The sequence below is a fragment of the Macaca thibetana genome, chromosome 2 (assembly GCF_024542745.1).
Source record: "Macaca thibetana thibetana isolate TM-01 chromosome 2, ASM2454274v1, whole genome shotgun sequence".
In the NCBI taxonomy this organism is placed as follows: domain Eukaryota; kingdom Metazoa; phylum Chordata; class Mammalia; order Primates; family Cercopithecidae; genus Macaca; species Macaca thibetana.
This window is the reverse complement of record NC_065579.1, coordinates 94,742,658-94,750,997: the sequence shown is the minus strand read 5'-3', so window position 1 is coordinate 94,750,997 and position 8,340 is coordinate 94,742,658. Positions and strand designations below refer to the sequence as shown.

The 8,340-nt window shown below is 43.6% G+C and overlaps 1 pseudogene; it reads left to right on the top strand.

Annotated features, from left to right (window-relative positions):
* The first annotated feature begins 6,649 nt into the window (after positions 1-6,649).
* Positions 6,650-7,561, top strand: LOC126948963 (60S ribosomal protein L5-like; annotated as a pseudogene).
* Positions 7,562-8,340: the final 779 nt, after the last annotated feature.

Here is an 8,340-nt window from a genome sequence, read left to right as displayed (position 1 = left end):
ATTGATTAGTGAAAATGTGACCAGAGGCTCACAAGAATCTAATCCTGTATTTCCCCTAATTCAGTGTATGCAGTGACTTTATAAAGCATAACTACCCCCAAATAACAAGAATAGACTTGGCTAAAATAGTTATAAAATACATGGCGAGGAGTGGCGGAGGGGAATACTATGTAAAGTGAATAAAATATTTTTGCTGGCCTGGATCTGGCCCTCAGAACCTGAATTTTTTGTCTCTGGTCTACTTCATTCTCCTTAACTACTACTTTACAGCACTGAATCTCTTCCAATTTTTTTTCAATCATTTCCCTATTGATAGACATTTAGATTCTTTCCAGGTTTTCACTATTATGATCAGTGCTGAGTGCACATCTGCACATGAGCAAAAGTTTCTCTTGAGAAGACATGGAGAAGTGTAATTGCTGAATCACAGGGTACGCACATTTTACATTTTAATAGACACTGCCAACTTGCCTTCAAAGTGGCTGTGCCAATTAAATACTCCCACCAGCAGTGTGTGCGCGTCTGGATTTCCCACTCTCTTGCCAACACTTAATTCCACAAATATTTTTGGAATCTGAATCCTCTGTGTGAGAGACACTAATGAGGTTCTGGGGGTGGAGAGGAGGCTAACCAGAATATAAGCTACATGAGACATGGCATTGCAGACCCAAAGACAAGATACTCAGACGCTCCAGAGATTTCCCAAAGACTCACAGAACAGTATGGTGGAAATAAAAAGCAAGCAATAAACTTTCAAGTTTTATCCAGTGGCCCACTTACCTCAAACGATAAGCCATAAAAATTAACTAATTCACTTTAGACTGCTAAATGTGCTAAGATATGACTGTTAGGTTTAGCTGAAGACTGTGATAAAGGCAAATCCCTTTAATTTTCAAAATAAGTCACATTTTTCCTTATTATACATGGATATGTATTTGCCTGTGTATTTCCAAAACAAGGCTTAAAACTGCATGCCATTTAACTAAGCAATTCTTTTCTGTATATACCCTAGATAAATTATTTGAAAAATTTGTAAAAGCTTAAGTGCAACGATGTTCATTCATAGCATCGTTTACTATCCTCAAAAATATGAACTGCCCACCAATCCAAAAAGAGGGAATTAAATAGTTAAATGTATCAAATAAATATAAATAGTTAATTCAATAAAGTGTTAAATAAGTTGAACTATTACAACCATCATGGAATGATTTATTCATTGTCATGGAAAGACATTTAGAAAGTAGTATTGTTTTAAAAAAGAACTATTAATGTGTATGCAATGTTTTTATTCACTCACCAAATACATACTGAGCACTCATAATGTGTCAGGCACTGGACTGGGCTCAGGGGACAAAATCATAACACCTGCAGGCAAAGTCCTGCCTTCAGGGAGGTAATCTGTATTTTTTTCTTTTTGCTTGCTTTGTGGACTACACAGACAGGCTTCTCCAGCTGGGATATGAGCAAATTACTTTTTTTAAAATTAAGCTCTTTGTGATTTCACAAGTGCTGATGGAGTGCTTCTAATTCTTACACCATGTACGACTGTAAGCTCTATTTGGTTAAAGTGTCTCCTTTCTAACATCGTAGTACTTAGACTAGTGGGAAGAGGGTTTATTTCATTCACAGAACCAGCAGAGCAGACTTCCCTCTCCCAGTACCAGTCTCTGAGGGAAGACATCTAGAAGAGTGACAATACCATGGCTGAGGGGTCAAACAGTCCAGGCTCAGAGCCTTCTTCGGCACCTGACTTAACATCATCCAGCTGCGGTGTGGCCACCTATAAAATGAGCACTATAGATTTCATGTCAAATGAAGTCACATCCATACAGTGCTAAGACAATGACTGGCATACAACTAGGAACTCTCTACATACTAGTTTTTCTCTCACCTTCTGCTTTTCTTTTCAAAGGTTGGTCTCTTCTACAGAAATCATTCATATGAATAGAAGTAAAACGCAGGACTTCAGCTGGGATATTTGTTTTCTATTTGTTTCATAACATTGAAAAAAGGAGTGGTCTGGCTTACACACAGATTCTTTGAATATGTTTACCAATATTGTCTGATAGTTAGCAAGTGATCAGATTCTTCACAATTAGACATCAGCACACACATACAGACATGTGTCTGTCTTTATCTACTTCCAAAACACAGGCCCTTCTTCCCTGCTTCTGATTTCTCTCCATTGTATGCCACTAGAGTGTGTGGGAAAAGTGGAATGGGAGGGTACAGAGGAGGACCTGAAAGGGATCCATAGTCACATGAATCAGGATTGACCAATTAGAGTGTAATGGTAAATACTGAGAGTCAACTTGATTGGATTGAAGTATGCAAAGTATCTATCCTGGGTGTGCCTGTGAGGGTGTTGCCAAAGGAGATTAACATTTGAGTAAGCGGGCTGGGAAAGGCAGACCCAATCTTAATCTAGGTGGGCACCATCTAATCAGCTCCCAGCTTGGCTAGAATATAAAGCAGGCAGAAAAACGTGAAAAGACAAGACTGGGCTAGTCCTCCAGCCTACATCTTTTTCCCTGGCTGGATGCTTCCTGCCCTTGAACATCAGACTGCAAGTTCTTCAGTTTTGGGACTCGACCTGGCTCTCCTTGCTCTTCAGCTTGCAGACAGCCTATTGTGGGACCTTGTGATCATAAGAGTTAACACTTAATTAACTCAAAGATATATAGATATAGATATAGATATAGATATAGATATCCTATTAGTTCTGTCCCTCTAGAAAACCCTGCCTAGTACTCAGAGTATTCCATCCACCTGGCCTCGGTGATAGGCTCAGAGGTGTGCAAGTCAGTCCAGTGGTTTGCAATTTTAAGATATCCTAGGACAAAAACAAGTTCTCCTCTTTCTGCTAGGGTAGTTTAGTTTGAAGACTATAAGCCTGGAACTGCTGAGATCCACTGTGTTGACAGAGTCCGTCTGAGAAGAAAGCACAACCAAGTGATGGGAAGACCTGATCATCCTAATGATATTGCTTGAGTCCTCTGTGTCCAGTCCTACCTGAAGCCAAAGCTATGCCTGGACTCCAATTATATGTACTTTGTGCTCACTCGCTCTCTCTCTCTCTCTCTCTCTCTCTCTCTCACTCTTTCTCCCTCTCTCTCTCTCAGTTGAGCCCCTGCTCCACCACAGAGGAAGATCCTGAAATAAGGATTGATAGGCAAAGAGTTTATTTGAGAAATAATACTGGAAAACACCAGTGAGGTAATGAGAAAGTGAGGGCAAGAGAAGGCAGCCAGTAAAGGGTGCGTCATTGAGCAAGTAACTGCTAAAAAGCAACTTGGGGCCAGGCGCAGTGGCTCACGCCTGTAATCCCAGCACGTTGGGAGGCCGAGGCAGATGATTATTTGAGGCCAGGAGTTCGAGACCAGCCTGGCCAACATGGTGAAACACTGTCTCTTCTAAAATTACAAAGATTAGCTGGTCATGGTGGCAGGGACCTGTAATCCCAGCTACTTGGGAGGCTGAGGCAGGGGAATTGCTTGAACCCAGCAGACGGAGGTTGCAGTGAGCTGAGATAGCACCACTGTGCTCCAGCCTGGGTGACAGACCGAGACTCTGTCTCTAAATAAATAAATATTAATTAATTAATTAATTAATTAGTAAAAGGCAACTTGGGTTCAGTCCCTCTCGGGAACTTTGGGAGACCTTGTGGAGAACACATTTCAGAGCCATGCCATCCAAGAGGCAAAGGAGCTGGGGTATTCATCCCCCTCTCCTACCTATCCGTATGTCAGACTCTTCCCAGGGCTCACTGGTACCCTTCATTTTTGGGCCCACTGTAAGAATGGACAAAGCAGACTCCTCAGGCAGAGCTGCAGGGGCTGGCAGTCAGCAGCCAAACTGGTGTGCACAGCATCAAGGAGAAATGGATGGGATATGCTTGCTTTGTATTGTTTGGGGTTTTTTTGTAGGACATGGAAGGCTAAACTAGGCTTTCTGCCATTTTCAAAGGAAAAGCATCCTGATTAATATTAATATATGTAAAACTTCCACTCAATTAGAGGTCATCTGATTTAACCCTAGAATGTTTCTGGGATAAAATATCCCTGGATTGCTTCCTAAATCTACTCCCATCCCAGACACGACACCATCGTGGTACAGGAAAAACCTCCACCAATATCTTTTGCGCCCTGCACCCACACTGGTCACAGACAGCTTGATCATCAGTGAGACCTCCTAGACTGGTAGAAGCAGCCAACCCTGAAGCTTTCCAGAGTCAGTGGGTACTCCAGGAAACCAGCATCACCTTTATAGCTCCCTGCTCCATTTAATGTCCTGTGACCCAGTCACTGCTCTAAGCTAGGGTAACCACCTACCGTAACCACAGTGGGCTACCAGCACGCTCAGAGGGCTCTTGGTAGCTGCCCAGAGCTCATATCTTCAACATGCCTCAGAAGAGGCAGAAACCTCCTGCCAAGGGACCCAGGGAAACACTGGCCCCCAATCCTCCTATGGCAAAAGTCTGAGGGGCAGGGACCAGGAATCCAAGCTGTAGCCATAACAATTCTCTCTCTCCCACCAGAGAAGGATGCCTGGGACAGAGAGAGGAAGTGCAGTACATGTGTCATCTCCTATAAGTTTGCTGCAAGGTGATAAATATCTTTTGTTTCTATTGTGAATGAGATCTTTCTTTTCCATTATTTTTTCTAAGTGGTTACTGTTGGAAATAGGAAAGCTATTGATTTTTGTACATTTATTGTGTAACTTGCTGCCTTACTGAACTCTCATTATTTCTAATAGTTTTTCAGGTCGATTCTCCCAAAGGGAAAAAAAAAGGTTTAGGTGATGTGACAAAACTCATAAAAACGCATGAAATCAGCCACCAGCATTCAATTTGTTCTAAGATGTGTATAAAATCAAGGTAGATATAAAATTCCACCTATGCTACATGCAAGCCATCTGTTCCCACCCACCCCACTGTCCTCCACCAAAAGGCTACTCCCCTGTGTTGGGAGGAAAGTCTTTAAGATCCAAACACAGCAAAGTCCTTAGATGGAGTCAAATGGCCAAACTTCCCCCCTTCCTGGACTGTCAGGACCAGAACGGGTTCCCAAGCTGTGAAAAGCCCAGGACAGAGGCTGGCTCTCTAAAACCTGATCCTAGCATGCTATCCATCACTCCAGCCCCCTGCAGGCGTTCAGTCACCCACTCTACCAGCAGTCTTCAAGCCTAACTGAGCACCTACTGTGTGCCAGATTTGGGAATGCAAGAATACAAAAGGTCTAGTCCCTTCTTCAGACAACTTTCGAACAGAGAACCTTCCCACAGATGAACCAAATTTTGTTTTACCAGAATAGGGCTAGACAGTCTTTGATATACCCTTTGTCATTGACTTCTCTTTGTGGGATGTGGCAACACAGTCAACACTCTGCCCAGTCACCCTCTAATTCCTTTAATAGTTGCTGTGCGTGGCTCTCCTGGCCTCTGTGTGATCTTGTTTCTGCCGCTGCACCTGCAACTCCCGTTAGAGGACTGCCCTCAGATGGCTAGAGTTAGTCTGCCCACACCTGCAGAGATTGGAAATGCCTGGGAGCCAACATCCCCTCAAGGCAGCCCTGGGGCAGTGATTGACAGATGCAGGCCGGTCAGACTCAGAGATGTAACTCACACTTCAGAGCTCCCCTGAAGAATCAGGAGGAAGCTACCCCTGCAGGACTTCACTCTGTCTCTCCCCCTGCCCTGCCTCGACTCCCTTACCAATCTCCCAGGGAGCACTTCCTCAACGCATCACTTTCTCATAAGTCTTCCTCTCAGGAAGACACAGAGCAAACATCTGACCGCCATTGCCATAGTTTCCCATCTGTCAGGTCAGCATAATTAGAAAGTCTCATGAGAAAAAGATTAGAGTTCTATTATGAATTGAATTGTGTTCCCCAAAAATGTATATGTTAAAGCCCTAATCCCTCAATGTGATTATATTTTGAGACAGAGCCCATAAGGAAGTAATTAAGGCCAGGTGAGGTCACAAGGAAGGGACCCCGATCCAATAAGATTAGTGTCCTTACAAGAAAAGACACCAGCAGCTCACATGCTGGCCTGTGTTTTCTCTCTCTCTCTTTCTCTCTCTCTCCATGCACAAAGAAGAGGCCATGTGAGGAAGGACACAGCGAGATGGTGTCCACCTACAAGCCAAGAGAAAAGTCCACAGGATGAAACCTACCTTGCCAGTACCTTGATCATGGGCTTTCGGCCTCCATAGTTGTGAGAAATAAATGTCTGTTGTTTAAGCCATCCAGTTAATGAATTTTATATGGCAGCCCCAGCTAATACAGATTCCTTCACCTGCTCTATGGCTTGGATCCTGTCACAGCCTCCTCAGTTTTATTCAAGTCACCAAGATCTTGTTCCATGAAACAAAATTCCTGTGACTCTGAGGACAAGTCTGCCTCACCCTATGGAAGATAAAATAAATTTGAAGGCATAGACCAGATGTTGGTAAACTTTTCCTGTAAAGGGCCAGGTGGTAAATATCTTAGGCTTTGCAGGGCACATGGTCTCTGTGGTAACTACTCAAGTCTGCATTTTAGTGCAAAAGCAGTCACAGACCTGATGAATGAGTGTGGCTGGGTTCCAATAAAACTTTATTTAGAAAAGCAGACCTCTGAGGCCTGCAGGTGTGTGTTGAGCTGTGAACATGGGTCTCTGTTCTACAGGATGGGGTTTGCTAAAGTTGTCAAAGAACAAGGCCTGCTTTAAGAGAAACCAAGTGAAATTCAGAAAACGATAGGAGGGTAAAACCGATTATTATACTTGGAAACGCTTGGTGATACTGTATCAAAATAAGTACAACACACCCAAATACAGGATGATAGTTTGGTGACAAATAGAGATATCATTTGTCAGATTGCTTATGCCTGTATAGAAGGGGATATGATAGTCTGCACAGCTTAAGCATGTGAACTGCCAAAATATGGTGTGAAGGTTGGCCTGACACATTATGCTACAGCATATTGTACTGGCTTGCTGCTGGCCCGCAGGCTTCTCAGTAAGTCTGGCATGGACAAGACTTATGAAGGCCAAGTTGAGGTGACCAGAGATGAATACAATATGGAAAACATTGATGGTCAGCTGGGTGTTTTTACCTGCTATTTGAAGGCAGGTCTCGCCAGAACCACCACTGGTAATAAAGTGTTGGGGGCCCTGTAGGGGGCTGTGAATGGAGGCCTCTCCATCTCTCATAGTACACAATAACAGATTCTCCGGTTATGATTCCGAAAGCAAGGCATTTAATGCAGAAGTACACAGGAAGCACATCATGGATCAGAATGTTGCAGATTACATGCATTACCTAATGGAAGAAGCTGAAGATCTTACAAGAAACAATTTTCTCAATACATAAAGAACAGCATAACTCCATACATGATGGAGGAGATGTATAAGAAAGCCCATGTTGCTATATGAGAGAATCCAGGCTATGAGAAGAATCCCAAGAAAGAAGCTAAAGAGAAAAGGTAGAATCATTCCAAAACATCGCTTGCCCAGATAAGAAACACTGGGTAGCTCAAAAGAAGGCAAGCTTCGTCAGAGCTCAAGAACAGGCTGCTGAGAGCTAAACCGAACAATTTTCTATGAGAATTTTTCAGATAAAGACAATAAATTTATTGACTAAGCTGCTAAAAAAGAAAAAGAAGGAAAGAAAAGCAGACCTCTCTAGGCAAGTGTTTCCTGACCCCTACTACAAACTCTTTGACCTGGAAGGGAGTTAAGCAAACCTCAAATCCACCCCAGATTGTGAAGACAAGGACAAGTGCAGATGGTGGATGGGACTCCCCAAGGTCTCCCAGGGAGTTCATGGCAGTCAGACTAGAAATGGATACCCCTACTCCTCGTTTCTCTTCTGTTGTTCAGAACTAAAGCTTAAGCGGGTGGGGCTGAATCCTAAAGGCTTCTATGAATGTTGGTAATAGAGGGTGAAATGGTGCTGCAGGAGGGGAAGGGAAGGACAAAAGTCAGCAAAAAGCCAGGTATTGAGACAGCCATCAGCATTCCCACCTGAGGATCTGCCTCCCAATGGGCAAGTCCGCCCCTCAACGGCTATGAGGTAGTGATGATACTGACCCCTGAACTCCAGGACTCCATGGTGAGGGGCCCAAGGGAAGAGGAGGCCAGTGCCCGAGCATTGTAGAGCAGTGGGTAGGGAGGGACCTATGGTCTACACCAACATTGTGAGTGTAAAGTTCACTTGCACAAGTGTGACTCAACTCATGCTCTCATAAAACTGTGCTTTAGGTATGAAGTTGGGTACCTATTTTAAGATATCAGCTGCACAAACTGTAACCTGTGGCTTTATACTGAAAGAGGTAGTCTAGGACTTGCAGCCTCTGG